This window comes from Aythya marila (genome assembly GCF_965140915.1).
Source record: "Aythya marila genome assembly, chromosome: 2".
Lineage (NCBI taxonomy): Eukaryota > Metazoa > Chordata > Aves > Anseriformes > Anatidae > Aythya > Aythya marila.
The window spans coordinates 133,530,654-133,549,927 of NC_139043.1; positions in this window are offsets into that span (position 1 = coordinate 133,530,654).

Here is a 19,274-nt window from a genome sequence, read left to right on the forward strand (position 1 = left end):
CTGGCTGATTAGGATTTGGATGCAGCTCTCTATCACCACTCACCACTCACGAGATACATCATTTACAGTTCAGATGAAAGACAAGCCAAGAATATTCCTTCCTGGCACTCCTGCATTTACACAGGGTTTACTTTCAGGGGAATAAAACTCCCTCCTCCTTCAGTGTCAGATCTCATATGGAGCAGCTGCCTTGGCAGAAACACTCAGCCTCCCAGGCGGCAGAGCAGCAGAGCAGTTGGAGATTCCAGGCCAGGAAGAGAAGGGAACATGAACCAAGGCGATGTAGGATCATTGTGTCATGGGATGAAGAAGACCTGCTAGGCCATCAAACCCAGAACTTCACAAGGGTGAGCCACAGTTGCCTGCAGAGAGGACTCCAGAAGGTCTTCCCTGAGGCTTATTTGTCTCTATAGCCCTCATCTCCACATAGTCAGAGGAACAGCTGGTTGAAGAGAGGCCAAATTTGGGGTGAAATCTGGATGGAGGCTAAGCCAGTTCAATGCATGCTGTTGTCTGGCTTTCTTCAACACATATATTGAGCTAGCTTGGACTCCCTTTTGGTTATATTACACTGGTACAGGCCATGGCCAAACATAACCTATTCCAGCTCCAGGTGTTGTGGGGAAGATGTTGCCTTCCCAGGGTGTCCCTCATCAATCACCAGCTGGTGGCTGCTGCCCCCACGCTTTGATGGTGGGCAAGTTGGTTTGAAAACTGAGGAAAACTGATACTCCAGCAGGCTCTGTGCAAGACAACCTGCCCGTTTGTCAGCTAGCCAGCACAGGCAGTCTTCTCTGAGGAGCAGTGAGGAACACCTGAAGAGCAGCAGAGCCTCCAACCAACAACTGTCTGCTGAGGGGACATCTGCTCATGACCTCAGAGGTGCATGGCCAGGTGTGATCCAGCAGGGAGCTGAGGAAGAATCACACCTCTCCTCTTCCTCCCCACCAGCCTTGTTCTGCTTGGCTCCCTCACTGCAGAGGGAGGTCATTCCCTGCACAGTGCCCAGCATCCCTGTCTGTGGGCACCACAGGCCTGGACAGCACCCTGTTGTATCTCCGGCAGTTTCTAAGGACAAGCCAAAGCTGTATCAAGAAGCTCATTCCAGAAGAAGCTATACTCCTCACAAATTTTGTATCTTTCTGCAGAGATCCCAGGAACTCATGGTGTTCTTGCCTGGAGCAGGAGTAGTACTAGATGGGATTTCCAACTTGAATCTCCCCTAAGACGGAGTCAAAACATGCCGTTCCCTCGGGTCCTGTCGCTGTCCCCAGAGAGCAGAGCTCAGCGCCTGCCCCTCTGCTCCCCTTGTGAGGGAGCTGCAGGCCGCCATGAGGCCTCCCCTCAGCCTGCTCTGCTCGGGGCTGAGCAAACCAAGGGACCTCAGCTGCTCCTTGCATGTCTTGCGCTCTAGACCCCTCACCACCTTTGCAGCCATCCTTTGGCCACTCTCTAATAGTTTTAATTCCTTCTTATATTGTGGTGCCCCAAACTGCACACAGTGCCTGAGGTGAGGCCGCACAGCATGGAGCAGAGTAGGACAATCCCTTTCCTTGACCAACTGGTGATGCTGGGCCTGAGGCACCCCTGGTTGACCCTCCTGGCTGCCAGGGCACACTGGTGACTTTGGTTCCACTTGCTGTCAATGAGAACCACCAGATCCCTTTTCACAGGGCTGCTCTCCAGCCTCTCAGCCCTCACCTGTATATCCAGACAGAGTTGTCCTGTCTCAGGTGCAGAATCCAGCACTTGGTCTCTCTTTCACAGGCTTTCTCTCATGTTATTTGTGTCACAGGATAACTCACACTGATGCTGAAGTGAAGAGGATTTTGACAAGTAGACTGCAAGCTATGCTTGTGAAAGTGTGGTGTCATGTATCTGTTCATGACTTCAGTTCACACCCTCTGTAACAAACATAGCAAATAAATCCTGGGCTTTCGGGTGAACTGAGGCATGCCTTCCCTTTAAACTGGCAAACAGATCAGGTACCAGCACAGCAAAAATTGCCTCTTGAATCTTCAGTCACATCTTGGTGAAGTGCTTTGGGATCTGACAGGCTCAGATCTGAGGCACTCCTCTGCCTCGACGTCAGTGCTGAGCTCCTCATCATCTGGACTGTTCAGCGGTTTTATGGAGCAGTTAAAAATCTTCAGTGACCAAAGGCTAATAGAGAAGGGAAAGTGGAAAATTTGATGTGATGGATTGGCAGAATCTAAAAGCTATCTGTCTTTCTGTATTCTGTAGGGTGTAGAGGATTGGGATATTTTTAGTGGAGTCAAAGTCTGAAAGCTAGAGGCCTAGCACCTTCAAAAGGGAAAACAAACAAGCAAGCAAGCAAACAAACAATAAAAAAACACCTCTCGGTCTTCCTTGTCTGTGAATTTCCATGACTATACAGTCATAGTACTATTCTATTACAATACTTTCACTCTGAGTTTTCAAGAGTTAAACTCCATTTTGACAAGATGCTAGGCACCTCCACTCCCTCCATGGTTGATCTTAGTGTGGATACTTTGAGTCTCAAGTTAGTGCACTATGTTTGCCAGATCAGCACTTGTCAGAGATCTTTCTTCTCGATTCAGTATGAGTCCCCTTTACAAAACCTTTCAGATTTCATGATCATTCCACCTCAGTGCTGGTTTATTTCTCATAGTTCTTTAAACGGTAAAATTTAAAAACAGAATTGGTTGGGGGAAAGGCATATTAATGTCATTGGCCTATTGCTATTTCATTTTCCTCACCAGATGCTTCAAAATGAAGGCTACGTGAGTTTTGAGTACCAGTGATGGCTTCCTATGGCTTGCATGTTTGTTACACTCATTACAGAGAGTTTTTAAACACATTTATAAAATTAGAGATTGGGGTCAGGCCTTGGATATGCGTGTCTCTAAATTCCATCTAGAGGATCTTCAGCCAGTTCATGTTAAAATCTGCTATACATCCAGTCACACACACACTGAATGGTAATGTTTAGGTCTGATCATGAACTGCAAAGGAGGTGGCTGGCAGTGCAGAAGTCTGAATGTCAGCCTGAAAGAGATTGGCATGAAGTTCTTGTGTCTCTGTAGCTGTAAACCCCCTAAAAATACATGTCAGATGGGTAAAGGCAAAAGCAACAGATCAAAATTCATCACAAAATGGTTGCTGGTGGTCCCTGTGGTCCCTGCCTACATGAGGCTGAAAATGGCTTTCAGCAGGGGTTTATTTTCTTAATGCTATGAGGGCTACAGCTGAAAGCCACTATATTCAATGTTAACATTGAGGCTAGAGACTTCATATTGTAGTGATTAGTAGCAGGAACTTCAGAGACGGTAGCGTGCAAACTAGCGGGAACATGTAGATTGGGTGTAAGGAGACTGCAAGAATTGCAGGTCAGCTTTAAGTAATGGATTTTCTTTTTTTAATTTATTTATATATTTTAATGCATTTCTACTCTGGTTAGTTTCTGAAATACAAACAAAATCTCACGGGATTTAGGATCTCTCCTTCCTTGGCTTTTGGCTCACAGGAGTCTTTTGCCCTCCTTGACTGGTCTAAATTGGATTATATACAATATATAATCCAAAGTAGGAAGCAATGTCAACCACATTGATGCTTTGGTTTTGCTTGTTTAAAAGTTGCATTTGCATTCTCAGGGTTCAGTTTACACTCCTCTCTCACGCAAGTCCCCCCTTGTCTCCAGGGAACTGTGTCCAAGCAAGGATGACACACATGAGAAAGCTTGTAGGACTGGGACTTTAGTTGCTTAGATTTCTTTAGAAAAGCAGACAAAAATCCTAAATATTTAGCAGAAAAATATTTTTTCTTTTGTAAAAGAAAAATATACCAAAAAAAACATATCACTTAAAGTAAATTTCAGTGTTCATTTTTTATGGCAGAGCCAAACCCCAAGGAATCTGCAGATAAAGGAGAAACAGACATGCATAGGACCAGGCTTAGATGTCAATCCTCATAATACTATTTCACATCTTGAATAAAAATTGTTGTTATCCAAACTGTTTTCTTATGAAGGCAACAATGGTACTCTGGCATGATACCATGCCTATAAATTTCCCTAGAAATTGATGCAGATTTTGGAATTTCTAAATTTCTAATAATAGATGCAACATATAACACAGATTCAGGTGAGATATTTTTAGGGACAGTAGTGATTGGCATTGCTCCATTTATCCCCATGGGATATTTTTTCAAGTGTTTTGGGGCCTCATGCAAGGAAAGAAAATGCATATTTTAATAGGATGGCGAGCCAAACCACTCTGAACACCCTTGCTCAGTTGCTCCATAGCACGAAAGATGCCTGAAGCTCATATGTGCATTACTTGGAAAACATCAGGCTCTCTTGGTGTCAAATCCTCCATTTGTGTGAGAGCCCAGGGCTGCCCTGTTAGCCAGATTTGAGCAGATCATATGTAAATACCACCCCCAGGTACTCGGATGGCTCAAGTTACTTGACCATCTCCTAATGCACATTGTCTGGAACAAAATTCTCTGAAGGTAGGATTCCCACTTTAAGCAGAGGAAGAGGAGCAGCAGCTCTGTAAGACACCATCTGAGTGAGCAGGGATGTGTGGAAGTGTGAAGGTGGGTTAGTGAGAACAAGACATGTCCCAGAATGTGGGAACTGGAGGTAGACACACACACTGGAGCTTAGGGGCCATGGTCCCAGATCTACCAGGGACATGATGGACGTGAGAAGGAATGTGACTCCATAAGTGCCTTACCGTTAGGGCATTTTCTGCAAAAATGGGGCAAAGGCACGCTAGAGACCATGCCAAGGACTGTTTATATGAAACTAAACAAGGGCTGTGCCTTGGTAATGGCATGGCCCACCTCCCTGTGCATTGACAGGGGGAAGGAACCCCTGCCAGCCCCTACAGAGAGGCTGTAACACCTTGTCACAGGAGCCCCAGGATGGCAGCTAGCTCCTCCTTACTGCCACATGAATGGGAGCAGTTTTGTAACACCTCAACCCCTCATGTTTCCTCTTGGCCAACTCCTAGCAGCTATTTGTTGAGCAGATTTTCAAGCTGCTCCCTAAGCTGTGATCCTGAACCGTACTGAGTAGCAGACAGCTGTAGGCAGAGCCTAGAGATGTAATAGGGGCTGCATTTCATTCTGTGATCCACCAGTATGATTTTTTTTGCAGAAAGAAGTCAGCAGCAGCATTACTTGGGCCTCTGCAAACTCAAACAGTTGATATAAATATAATATTTAAATATAATATTTAAATATCAGATCTCCTAAACTCATCAATACTGCATGTTAAGATATGTCACTGAATGGATAAATCATTAGATTTAATATTAACAGAGCTCTATGTCTTTCTGTTTGGATAAAAGATATGCTGAAAATCACCAAGTTTGCATTGAAGATGTTAGGGCATAAGCGATCTGCCGTATAACTAACTCCATCCCACCACACCTGATTTCTACAGATATGAGTTTATGCAGATTTAAATCTTCATTTTAAAAAGCTTTGCCCAAACTGTACAATGCTTACCCCATTATCAGCTGTAGGAATTCTGTCGTAATGTATAACCACCATAGGCTGCGCATGCTTATGGGAAGCGTTCCCTGAAGGCATTGCTGGGAAATTAGTCACTCTCGTGGGCAATTGTTTTATAAGTACAAATGCCAAATGTGGGTCTTGGATTTTTCTAACAAATCTGGAAAATCACAAATCTTTGTCAAACTATGGTTTGTACTAAGTCTGAAGTGGTTTAATCAAGATTCCTTCATGGACTCAGCCACAAGCCCCTTCAGGCCCCTGTTCTGGAGCTGCAGTTGTGGTCAGCGAGACACTGAGTCTCCTTAGTATCAATTAAGCTGAAGTTGCCAGAGGCAGACATGCCCAGAGAAAGTGGGAGAGGAGAAAACTGGCTGGGCAAGGCTCTGTTGCTCTCAGGGATTCCCCAGCTACCTCAGGCAAGCAAACAAACAAGAACATCCCCACCCTCTATGGAAAGGAAATCAGATGGACATTCTTCAAAGTAACATGCACAGTTAATAAGTGACATAAAACTAGCCACAACAGGAATTTGACAAGGATGGCGATGTGTGGAAAAGCTTTACAAATGCCTTTTGGTGGTCAGTCTTGGAGTTGTGCACATTGACCCCAGCTCCTGAAAATGCAATACTCTGCGCAGAAATACTGAAAGCCCTCATGGCTTCAGAGTGCCTGTTGGGAGGCAGCATCTTCCACAAATGCCTGAGCTCTGAAATCAGGGGTGGTATGAGAATGTCAGCTTTCACTTTGAGAAAAAACATAGCATCAGGATGACAGGAAAAGAATTCGAAAAGTGAACCACTGAAGCCTGCACACCAGAAAACCAAACCAAACAAACTTTATTTTATTTTATTTTATTTTATTTTATTTATTTATTTATTTAAATCAAACCAGTTTTGTGAACGTTTCAGTTATATGGCTTGGCAAAGCTGCAATACTGTTTACCCATGAGTATGCAGCTCCTGAGTTCAGCTGCAGCCTTCCAGATGAGGCTGTATCCCATGGCAAGCAGCAAAACCATGCTGGTGCTGAGGATGCTGTGTAAATCAGACAGAGCTACTGCAGCCAAATCTGCAAGAGCTCCCTGCAATGAGGAGGTGCACGGAGCTTGGCTTCATCCTGAAAAGCAAACACAAGTTCATTCTCAACTCTCATTCTTGGATTTCATCATCCTGTAAGACCTCCAAGGCATGCTAATTCCATTGGGACTCTCAATGTGTGGACACTTTGGTACGTGGCTCCCACGAGCAAGAAGGCTCTTGCCATAGTTTAAAAGATCCATTACCACTAATGGCCATAAGTGTTTGGAAAGATGAAGGGGACAGGAAGGGACCTCTGAAGCTGTTGTTTGAGCTTTCTTTTTGCACTGTACTGCAAAAAATAAAATAAAAATAAAGAAGATACAAAGTCTATCTATCCCTCTTCAAGGTCATTTACACAACTCCCCCATGTGAGCACTGCTATCAGCTCTTTGCCAGTTTACTCAGAACCTGCTGCATGGTGTTTTTTTTTAATTTGTCAGATTTTTGTTAGTTTGCTGTGTTACTACAGTGTTCTCCATGGCTTATACATCTGTATTCTTACATTCCACTCTTTTTTCAAGGTTTTTGTGATCTTCCTCATCTCTTAATACAGCAGTGACATATATGCAAATGAGAGTGCCATGTGTTCTGTGTATCCTTACTGTATATACCCCAACCAACAGATGTTTTTAAACCACAGCATATAACGTGTATTCAATTCATGCAAGAGGACCCTGAAGTCATACATACTTTGTTTTGATTCAGAAGTTGCCTGTGTTTGAATAGGGTAATCGCTGTTTTGGAGAGATCTTCCAGCTACTAAATAGCTGGTATTACTGTGGGCAAGTAGGAAACGCCTTGATGACCATCTTAGAGTAGATGGCTAACAGTGACAGTGTTAAACTCATATCAATGGTACTGTAGCCCAAGTAGCCTCCTGTACACATGAGCAACTGCTAGTGTGAGTAACCTGTATTTGCAATGCCTTTCCAAAATAATGCTTTTTTTTTTTTTTTTTTTTTGGTCCTGATGTTATTCAAGACATAATGAAATAAAGAAAGGCAAAGAGATCCTCCCTGGAAGGCTGAAGAAAGGAATATAGGCAATGAGAAAGGAAAAACAACTGCTGAATAAAGCAGAGGCATTGCCTACTTCAAAGAAAGAAATCAAAGAATTGTGAAAGGTGTCTGCAACAGAGAATTTATGTCCACTTTTTGTTTGTGGATGCTGTAGGCTTGCAGATGCCAACTCTGCATGGCCACTGAAGCATACATACTACAGCTGGTCCTGGAGGATACTCTGTACCTCTGCTTTGCTATGCATGGGTGTGTGTGCAGCCCATAAAGAGAGGGATAAGCCTGTCTGGGTTGCTGAGTGCAGAACTTCCCCTCCACCCCACCAAGGTATCACTTTGCTAACATCATCATGATTCAAGAACTTAGGATGCTTGGAAGTTAGTACAGAGAGGCATCCCTGAACAAAGTGTCCTGAATCATCCCAGGAAAGATCTATTGACTCTACATGTGGCTTGGACATTAAAATCAGTGCTTATGTTACCAACAGGCATGAATTTGCTGTCAGAGTGAAGACGGTTCTCAGTGCTACCTTCAGACTCTTTATCAGCCCCTATGGGCTGCAGTGTCCCTGCTGTGGCATGATGTTAGTGCAGGGGCAGTATATATACTGATATGCTGATATTTATGTGTGCAGGGCAAATTAATGCTTAAAAAACAACCTGGATTCTAACATTTCCTAACTTTCAGATACTTGACATTACAGTTTTAATACTTCTAAAATATTTTATGTGCAGTACAGATACTGCAAAGACACAGCTTTTATCCACATGGCTGTGCAGTGTTCCAGAAAGGATACAGATTTCAAAAAATGTCAAAATGAACAGAGGAAACATCAGAGGTTAATTTGATGGAAGATTCTGTTTCAGGGCAGCATGAATTCTGGTCTAGCTGAATTAATAGCCATTTTGTCTTTCTTGGGTTGCTTTGACCTGGTAACTTATTCTATAAGAGTTTGTTATTCTATAAACCTTTGTTCATCATTGTCTTTGAAATTTTATTTCTTCACTTCTAATTGAATTCAGTTTTACTGCTGTAAGAAAAAAAAAAAAAACCCTCAACACTTAGCACCAGTCAAAGAGAATTCATTTTCCAGTAACTCAGAACACTCTCTTTGAAGGTAAGCTCACTTTGCCAAATCTTTGAAGTTTGCCATATGTACCAATCCTGCTGCCAAATGCAGTGATGTGATTACAGACGCACAGCTTTTGGCAAATTTTCACTAAGACTTTGTCTTGATCAGAGATGTCTAAAGCTCGCCAGAAGTGTACAGAAACACGTAGACTGCTAATGGGTTGAGTTCCTAATAGGAGGACTGGGAATTATCTGAGAATACATATTTCCAAAGGATGAAAAAGCTTGCTTTTCATTTAGCCTTAAATAGAAGAAGGCAAATCCAGCAGACCATGCTGATCCAGCACAACTGGATTCTCACATCTCTTCCTAAAGATGGTCCTTCAGCATCCTTCTGCTCCTAGTTAGGGCACAGATGCTCCCACAGGTAGCTGTAATGGGGACTTAGTGTCAGGAATAACTGCTCACTGAATTCCCTTTTCACCTACAAGTCTCTGTACAGAAATATCCATGCCTGCTGTTCACGTAATGGCTAAGATACTGGCTACTGAAATATATTGTCTGTGGGTTTGGCTAATTTTGAGATAGAATTTACTAATTAACCAAAACCTACTTGGATAAAATCCAACTGGTCAGATGCCTTGAAGATTCTGCAGAGCAAAGGATAGGTGTGATGCTTTGGGAAGACCCAAAAACTTTTCTCTCCAGTGAAAAACAAGAGCTCTTATCTAGCCCTGGGCCATCTGGGTCTCTGAGCCTCAGTACTGGGGAGTCCTGGTGTCTTCTGGTAAATTCCTGCTTGTGCCAGGTCATAAAAATTTGAAACTTGAGTTTGGGTGATTTCAGGATGAAAAATGTGGCTGCAATCTCCCCTGCCTCAGTGTCCCCTCCTGTAAATGATGCTGACAACACTTAGTAGGAGTGAGGCTGCTCAGCACGCCCAGTGCTGGTTGGATCTGCTGAGATCTTTACACAGGTGGTTAATCGTTTCATAAAACATCACACTTCAACAATTAAGTTAATGAAAGAAGCAATTAATTAGTAATTTCCAATAAACTGCATGGGGGGAAAGGGTGTACATTTTGGCATTATTGTACAGATAACATGTGTGAAAGTAAGGAAACTGCTAGACTCTCTGCCCATGGTAAGTAGTGAGTTCTGGCCTTATATTTCTAGTGACAGGTCCTGTCCAGCATAAACATTTCTCCTCACAGGCTGGCTTCTCCTCCTCCTCTCTTAATTTCTTAATTCCCTGAGGAAGAAGAGTGAAATTTTCTGCCATGAGTTTTGCCACCTCTCCTTGGCAGCCTCCCCTCCTGCCTAGCAAGAAACCAAACACAAGTTCTGCTACCTGAGAGTCCCTGCAAGGGTGAGCAACAGCCGTGGGCAGCAGGTCACCCAAAGTGGCCAGCACACGTGCCAGATGGATGAGGCACAGATTGAGTCATGGGTCTTGGGAAGAGGATTATTTCTCCAAAACAGGCATGTGTCAGCAGTGTTCAAGAAAACTGAGCTCCTTTCCAACCTGCTTACCTTGGAGCTGACAGTCATGTTATTTTCTAGGGCAGGAATATGGGAATCTCGCCTTACAGCTGCAAAAGCCAGGCAAAAGAGTGAGCTCTGTAGGAAAAGCAGGTGACCGTGCAGAGCTGGTCCAGCAACAGACCATGGTGGCTCTGCTGGTAGCCCTGCAGAGCCACCAGCAACAGCAAGGGCTGGCTCTGGTGGGAATCATCACCAGTTTGGTGTATGTTGGTGTCTCTCTCCACACCCTAAAGGGGTAAAGGAGAGGCAGAGGATCAGTCAGGACACAGGAAAATATTGCTTCTACTGTGTTGGATGGCTGTGTTTATCCAGCTAATGGCCATACACTTCTGATTCTACACAGCTAATGGTGATCTCCAGCAGCACAGTCCTGGGCTCGCCCTCCTCATCTGTTGGACATCTGAAGTCAGCATAAGGGGTCCACTAAACTCTCTTCTAGTGATACAATTAATTTCTCTGAATTCTGCTTTAAGTCCCATTCTGAGAGTCTGTATGCTTTAAAAGAGGTATCTCCCCTTAAAAAAGGGAGCTGGCTTGGCTGCAAAATCCAGCCCGGAAAGTTTCCAGTCAGTGATCTCCATGTCCACGTTCTCCTGGAACAGGCATCACTCCCGTGTGCTTCCTAAGGAAGAGTCAGGAGATGCTTCACTTTGCGGGAAATGCAAGGGTCTGCTTCCTCAGGCTGCTTGAACTGAGGGACTGAGCACCAAGTGCATCTTCTGACCCAGCAGCATCCAGATGTGCAACCTGGCCAGATGTGTCACTGCTCCCTTCTGCCCACATGCCTCATTTCATTTCTGCATCCTGAGGCTGGGGCACATCCAGGTCATGCACTGGTGCTGGGATGAGACAGAGCCAGGAACTGCCTGGTCCATCAGTTTAGACATGGCCTAATTTATCAACATTTGGTATGCTACACAGCTTTCTAAGAAAAATATCACTATTAATTAGAAGGTTTATCTTTAAATCAACCAGAAGTTCAGTCAGGTAGTGCTAATGGCTGGAAGCTGATATCCTCCACTGGTCACTCTTTGTCTTTGAGACCTCAGGCTTGCACAAGAGGCATGACTCTGAGCCACATCAGCTCTTGAGTTCATCAGGACACTGAGGGGTTTTCACTGTTCTCATCCTCACCTATTCCCATCCACCAGCTTCAGCAGCACCCAGATCTGCTCTTGGCAGGAGCATGTCCCCAGGCTCAGGTCTGCCAGTAAGTCCATCAATGCTGAGCACTTCATCTCAGCACTTCATTTCAGATTAGGATGTAAGGAAAAGTCCTCAAGTTGCAACAGGGGAGGTTTAGAATTGATATCAGGAAGAATTTCTTCCCAGAAAGAGTAGTTAGGCATTGGAACATGCTGCCCAAGGAAGTGGTGGTCTCCATCCCAAGAGGTATTTAAGAGATGCATGGACATGGCACTTAGGCACATGTTTTAGTGGTGTGCTCAGTAATGTTAGATGGTAGTTGGACTTGATGATCTTATGGGTCTTTCCAACCTAAATGATTATGTGATTCTATGATTCTATCACCTGCAATGAGTCTACAAGAAGCACTAGAAGCAGAAACCAAAAATTTATCTTGCTGTTCTTTTTCCTTTTGAGTGATTTTGGGGTCTTTTTATGCTTTCAAGGAAAGAAGACAATCCAAAAACCTAGATCCTTGTTTATTATTATTATTATTATTATTATTATTATTATTATTATTATTATTCCTTTTGTCTTAGAATCATCCTTTCAAAACCTATCTGAATTACTCTCAAGTCAGGAGTTTTCCCAGACATAGTTTAGAGCTAAAAAGACAGAGAACAGTTCTTCCATTGCAAGCCTTATTTAGGCATTTACATGTGGATTTTTGAATTGTTTTCATTTCTTCTTCTATAACATTGGTAAGACATAGTTCCCAGTGCTTGCTATGGTGAAAGCAGACTGTCAATAGCTTGACACAGCACCCAAGATCATTTTTAACCATCTGACACTGTGACACTCAGTGGTTCAAATTGTTCAGCAGGATTCAGCATTATGTAGCAATAGGCTCTAAAGTTTTGAGTCCTACTGGGAAAATTCAACAGAGCAGATTATTTCAATGCCAAATCTTCATATCAGACTGTGAGGAAAGACAGGATGGGAAGATGAGAAAAACAGATACCCTGATCCAACCCAGGTTAGCTTGCCCCAGTCCATGCTGTATCGCAGACCCCATCCAAAAACTGGGAAGTAGTTGAAGACCTCAATTTTTCAGCCATTCCTCTTCCCCTTTTTTTCCTCTCTGACCTCCTACCCAGGTGAAAGCCAGACCAGGAGGGGTAGGAGTGTTGGAGGCAATCCTTTGCAGGATCTCTGGGACGTTTCTGGGCTACCCAATCTTTGCAAAGTGGTCATGGGGCAGATCAGAGCCTGCACTCCCACAGGACTCATTATAACCCATACTCCAGCCTGGACTGTTGTTTAACTCAGTGTCTAACAGCAAGGTGGAGATACTAAAATGAAACCTGAAGAGCAGTACAGCAAAAACTGGTTCCCAGCACACATTTCCAAACTCTTTTTTCAGTCAGCTGATCCTTAAAAAATGCTGTGTTTGCCTTTCTGCACATCCAGTCATTTAAAATATTATAATAGGAGATACTTTTGGATTACAGCTCCTTTTGGAATCAAATCAAACCTCTTTGCTATTTAAAAATAAATGCCAAAGTGTTTCAAAGACATTTATAATATTATGTCCAGTGGAGATGTACTACACTTTTCAAGATGCCTAGTTTGTACTGACAACAGTTTGAATATATTTATGTTGTCCCATCAAAAACTCAGTAGTTTCGACTTTCAAGAGGATGTTTTTTAAACATCTTGGGTAAATGGAGAATTTGACTTTCTGCCCAGGACACCCTGAGAGCTACTCCTTACAAAAAAGGAGGGAAAAAAAGCAACTAATAGGATAATAAATCCCAACATTTTTCTCTAAACAAGAGTTGTTTTAGTTAAACTAGTGTTCGCTTCATTTATAATAGCGCCCTATGTTTCTTTAGGCTATTGTATTTAATAAAAAACTTTGGACTCATCCATCATTATGCACACTTTACTGATTTCACTTTAAACATCACTGGCTAAAACTTCCATTTGTCAAGCCTGTTTTGCCTAGCAGTTGTGGACTAATTTATTTTCACTTTGAAAGATTTGGTATCTCTGCATTACAGTGAACACAGTGTTTGTCAGAGGCTCACAATGTAGGGAATGAGCCCTGGCGAAATCAGTGTGCCCATCCCCTGCATGCCAACACAAATTGCTGCCCCCTAGGAGGACCAGATGTCTCCTGAGCTGAAGTTGAAGGAGGGAGCCTGGGTGGGTGCTGTGTTGGAGGACTGATGCTGCTTTGCACTGCACCACGCACAGGCAGGGCACAGAGGAGACAGTAATGTACAGGGAGAGATGGAGGAGACTCACATCTGGCATCCAAGGGCTGTAAGGAACAAACATCAAGCACAGGTAGGTATCAGGGTCAGCAAACAATAAGGAATTTTGCCAAGCACAAAGATCTTTTGGGCTTCTGCTAGCCTGAAAGATGCCCTGATTTTCCCCTATGCCCTTGTGGGCTCATCCTTCTCTTCTGTCTCTACAACATGGTTTCTACAGCAGCAGATAACATAAACTCCAGTGAGAAAACACATAAAAGAAAAAAACTTCAGAAAGCTTCCTCTGGGTTTGTTCCATCAAGAGCAGGACATGGGCCAGAAAGAAATCCCTGCTTTTGGCAGCCCAGAACAGAGCCCCATGCTCCCTTCTCCTCACCATGCTGAGCAGAGACCAAAACCAGGGCTGCAGTGGGGTAGAAGTAGGGACAGGAAAGGGGAGTAAACTACCACTGCAAGAGAATAAGGAGCTGATTTGCTTTTCCACAGTACATGTCAGGAGGTAGTTATGATTATCCTAAGAAAAGCCTGGACAATCTTGTAGTGCAGATGTTTTCTCCCAGCTCTTGGAGCAGGGACTTCTCTGCATTGCCCCTGGTTCTGTCAGTGCCCCCACCAAGACCTTGGGCACGTCATTCAATCTTGTTGTTCTCCCATCCATATAACAGCCCCTCTAACATGAATGTCATCCTCAGACCTGTCCCGTGGACCAGTGGTATAGTGTTTGGAGAACATGCCAGAGGTGGAAGGTACTCTGTGCAGTCCAGGTACTGCTGGGTGTCCTTCTTCACTGTCATCTTTCAAGAAAGTCAGAACAACAGAGCACCTACCCCCAGATACCCATTTGTTTGTTTGTTTGTTTTCTACAATATTTTTTTTTCTACATTTGGTGCATGTCTGAGGACAAAGACTTTTTTTTTTTTTTTTTTTTTGTGCTAGCATGAGAGAGGTGAAGAAAAGAGGGGCAATGGAGAAGAAGGTTGGTGTCTCCTTGCTCCAATGCTTTAGGGTTCTGGACCTTTTTTTACTAGTTTTGGCTGCTCTCTGATGCAGGGAGGGAACAGGCAACAAACAGACAAACAAATCAAACAAATGTCTGTCTTCAGAGGGTGATGACCATGGCAATTATATTTTCTGCCTAATATTTTTCCAGGAAGCTTTGTCCATGGAGGAAGAAAGGCACACAGCATCTGCTGGATTTGAACAAGAAGGGAGATACTGGTAGCTTGTTATGCACCCTCTGGTTAGCAGATTCTCATGGGCAGATGCACAGGGCTGCAATCAGTGGCTATGGAAAAAAAAATAAAAAAATAAAAAGTAAAACCTTATTCTGAGGAGAAGAACCCTTTGGCTCTTCCCAGTCAGCAGCTAGGATATGCACAGAAATATGAAGACCTCCATCTCCAGCACAGGAGTAAATCCAGTATTTCGTAATTGGTGTTATGCCAAATATCCCTATTAGTGTGTAATCCTTCTTTTTTTTTTTACTTTCTTTTTTTTTTTTTCCCCCAAATACCATTAATATTGTAGCCTTGTGCCAATGACATCAAGAGGTTAAAGATGCGTAGAATTAGAAGGAGAAGATTTAACTGCTTTGGTTTACAATACGAAGTGTTAATACATAACTATTGGTTTAACTTAGGCAAGTTTCCTGGAGAATCACTTTCTTTTTTGCTCAGTGACAAAAAGAAAAAGGTAAATAGGGTTGTGTGACGTCTCCATCTCTCTTTTCTTCCCTTATTGTTTAGCTCTCTAACAAGTCTCTGTCTCTTTCTAATAACTAAATAGCCACTATCCTTTAAAGTCTCTCTACTTTTGTTTTTGTTACTTGTTTCAGCCAAGTCAGCCATCTGGCAGAAGAAGGGGTGACCAGAAGTGAATGTGAAATCCTACACCCTTGGTTTAGTTGCATTCTTATACTTCAGCATTATTTTCCATTACTTTCCTTCTCTGCGTCCCAACATTTGGTTTGGACTCCCCACCCAGGCTGCCTGCTCAATGGAGGTGTTCATTGAGCTGTCCACCATGGTGCTAGGACTGTTTTTTGGAGTGTCTGCAGCTGATTTAGGACCCCGTTGTGGGTCTGAAATGTTTAATATATTTGTCTCCGGCATGCATTTTTCTGCCTTTGTCTACCTTGAGTTGTACTTCTCAGTGTAATTCTCAGACCGATGAATGAGCTTTGCAAGTTCTTCCAAATATCAGCCAACCTAAAGACTATCGGTTGCCCAGTTTCCTTCTTCATTTTTGACCTTTTCCCAGGGCATTAATGAATATGATAAATCATATTTTAACCATTTTGGCAAAGTGGTTAAACATAGACTTGTTTGCTCTGTTCAGAGGAATGCCTGAGTGCATGTTTGGCCCTGGACCAATTCATACAGTGGGGCTTAAGCACATGCATAAAGCTAAGCACATGCATAAGTGTTCTGATGAAAAGAACTGGGGTTGCATGGTGGGCTTCATTAGCACAAACCTCTTGTGCTGTCCACCTTACCATCGTGTTAAAAGCTTTATTCTTTGCTTTTCATTTTTCATTTTCGGTTCATTGCTTCTTCCATAGTACTATCTCTGTCTTAACATCAGTACTGCTGTGTTTCCAGAACAATGGCTTGCATAAGAAGTCTTGAACAATCTTCTCAAAAAAGATGTGCTCTGATCTTTACTTTTTTCTAGTCTTTACATTTCTAGTTTTTACTTTGTCAGTGGGTCCAGAGAAGCACAGAGCATTCAGAAACATGAGCACCATGTGAATCCACAAGAAACAAATCTGAGCAATTGAAAACAGAAAAGTTTATTATTCAAATCACTCATATTTTAAATGCTTTTTAAACAGTGTTTTTCATTCCAGTTTCTAATGAATGGACATTGGTGTATCCATATTGGATATAGATTGCAAAGCAGTATACCTTTTTGGAGAACTTCTCCTGAGCATGCCAAGGCAACCCTAGTACTGCCAGAGCAGGCTCAATTGATGCCCCTCAGCCCTTTCTAAGCTAAAATAAATCAGGAGATAGGAAAGTTATCTCTTTGAGAGGGCTCTTTCTGCATGTCACTCCATTTTATAAAGCTTGATGATCATCAAGTCTTTCTGTTTAATCCCTTGCCAACCAGTACACATATTATTGAGAAGCTCATTGGTTTTATTTATTGCCCAGCTCATCTGTAAGGTTGGAGAGGTGGTGTTTCTTAAAAAATGCTGCTGTAAAGGGAGTGCTGTTGAGCTCCTTCTGTCCTAAACACTCTTGGTTAGTTCAATGCAGCATGCTGGTAACAGCAGGGCAAGTCCATGCCTGAGGTCAATATCCCTTCTAAGTCACTTTTGCTACATCGGTTTTATCTGGTTTTCACCCCGTGATAGAATAGCATCAATAAAAAAAAAATGCTTGCATGGTTTCAGGTCAGGTTTTCATTTGAAATACAAAAGGCAGTGCTTTCATGAGCCTTTCAGTCAAGCCTGGGGGGCCTCTAGCTGAAGCTGTTTATTGTGCCTGTGACTTGGGTATTTACATGGTTGTGACTGTGAAACAGAGATGGCGATATTTTGGATATTGGTTCTGTATGGGGGAATTCCTCCCTGAAGCCAAAGAGTCATATCAAGGGGAGCTGCTCAGAAAAGAGAGATTTCTACATCTGGCAATATTGGATTTCATGTCTGTAAAGCAAAAATGATATTATGCACATAACAAAACATAAACACGTTGTAAAATGCATTCAGCCCAGATTCCAAACACATTGAACACTGCATGATTTAATGATGGATAAACTCAGAAAAATATCCCAGTGGGGGGAACTACAGACTCCAGAATGACAGCTGCTATCATTCCAAAACAAGTAATTGTTTATAAATGAATATTTTTCATGATAAATTATTGAATTACATGAAAATCAGATGACTGCCTGCTGCCAAATTTGTTTTCAGTTTCACAAGACAGAATGGAATGTGCTGCAGACGGTAAGTGAAATTAAAAGCTGCTGGTCTTTTCCCACAAAGGGCTGATATTTTCCCTTAGACATTCCCAGTATCTCATAAACCTGCAAAATAGTGGTCCTGGGGAATGGCTATCTAGTTAGATATCCAAAATATTTTTGATATATAGGATTTCAGGGAATCTCTTCCTAATCTGAGCCAGTTGTAGTGTAAGATGCTATTTCATATTTGTCTTATGTTCTTTTCTAGTTCAGACCCACAGAGCCCCAGTATCTGTGAGAACTACTAGCCCTCGCAGGGATACTCTCAAGATATTTTTAACCATTGCATTTCTCCTTTTTATTCTCTCTGCTTGCATTTGAATCATTTGAAAATACACTTTCCTTCACGTGTTTTGGTCATGTTTAAGTTGGCAAGTCCTTGCCTTTTCCCAGTGTTTTGAACAAGGGTGAAAATAACCTGAAGTTGTTGCTTGGGGTGAAAATAACCTGAAGTTGTTGCTTGAGCTCAAACACATCTTGAAGTCCTTGCTGGAGAAAAGCTTCCAATACGGCTGAGGTTTTTCTGGGAGCATGACTGTCAAGGCTGAAAAGCCCAGCTCATCTTTAATACCAATTCCAACTTCAATTTTTTCAATTCCTTCAGTCAGATGGTTCATGCACAGTAACTCATTAACATAGTGGCACAGGCTCTCTGATGGGAGCAAAGTATCCTGCATAACTTAACTGTTCCCAGAGAGCCACTGAGGCTGCTGAACTTGCAGCTTTTACTTGCTTTTATTTTTTTTTATTTTATTTACTTGCAACTTTTACTTGCAGCCTTGGTATCAGATCTGAATTTTGAAATCCAGCACAGCCATATCACATTTCTTTATGCAGCCTCGTGTATCTTCTTGACTGATGCAGCTTCTGGATCTCCACTGCAACCTGCCATCAAGTAAGTCAAGTGACAATGCACTTGTGCACAATGTGCACATCAGCACATCCCTACTGACTCAGCAGAGAAATGTAACTGGTCCCCATCCTGGAGCGTACAGTTCCTGTCTGTATGTGAGCCTGGAGGCCACTCAAAGTGCACAGAAATTAGTCCTTCCAGCGCACACTGGTTTTGTTAAAGCACTGCAATGAGTTTGGGTTGCAAGGACTGAAGCCCCATGAGATGATACAAAATTTAGAATTAGGTATCAAAGTCTCCTGTGTTAACCATGCAAATCCTTTGTCTCCCTTCTATGTCTCATTTTTTACTATCACATCGAACATAAGCCCATTGTCTTTATTTCCCAGGCTCTTCACCATGTAGCCCTACCATGACTTTCTATCTAAGATGTGAGAATTCCCAAGTAGATTCAGAGCAAATTTTCATCTCCAACATCCTGCCTCTGGCAGGGCAGCAGATGCAGCTATAACAACAAAAAGGGTGCATTGATCACTCCTCTCTCAAGTCGTCTCACTTGCTCTCAGCCTGTGGCTTGGAGACTGGTTGAACTGGAAATTGTAATTTTGTGTTCAATAGTCCTTGATGAACTTTCCTGACTTTTATTCTTCCAGTGATTTTTGAACCCCTCTGTCTTTCTGGATACTGCAGTGTTTTACACAAATGAACTCCTTGGTTCAACTACATGTTGTGTAAAGGAAAGGGCATTGTTTCCTTTAAACCTGCAAGCAGACGTCAATGATTACATATATATGTGTGTGAATTTCTATATATAGATGTACATAAACAC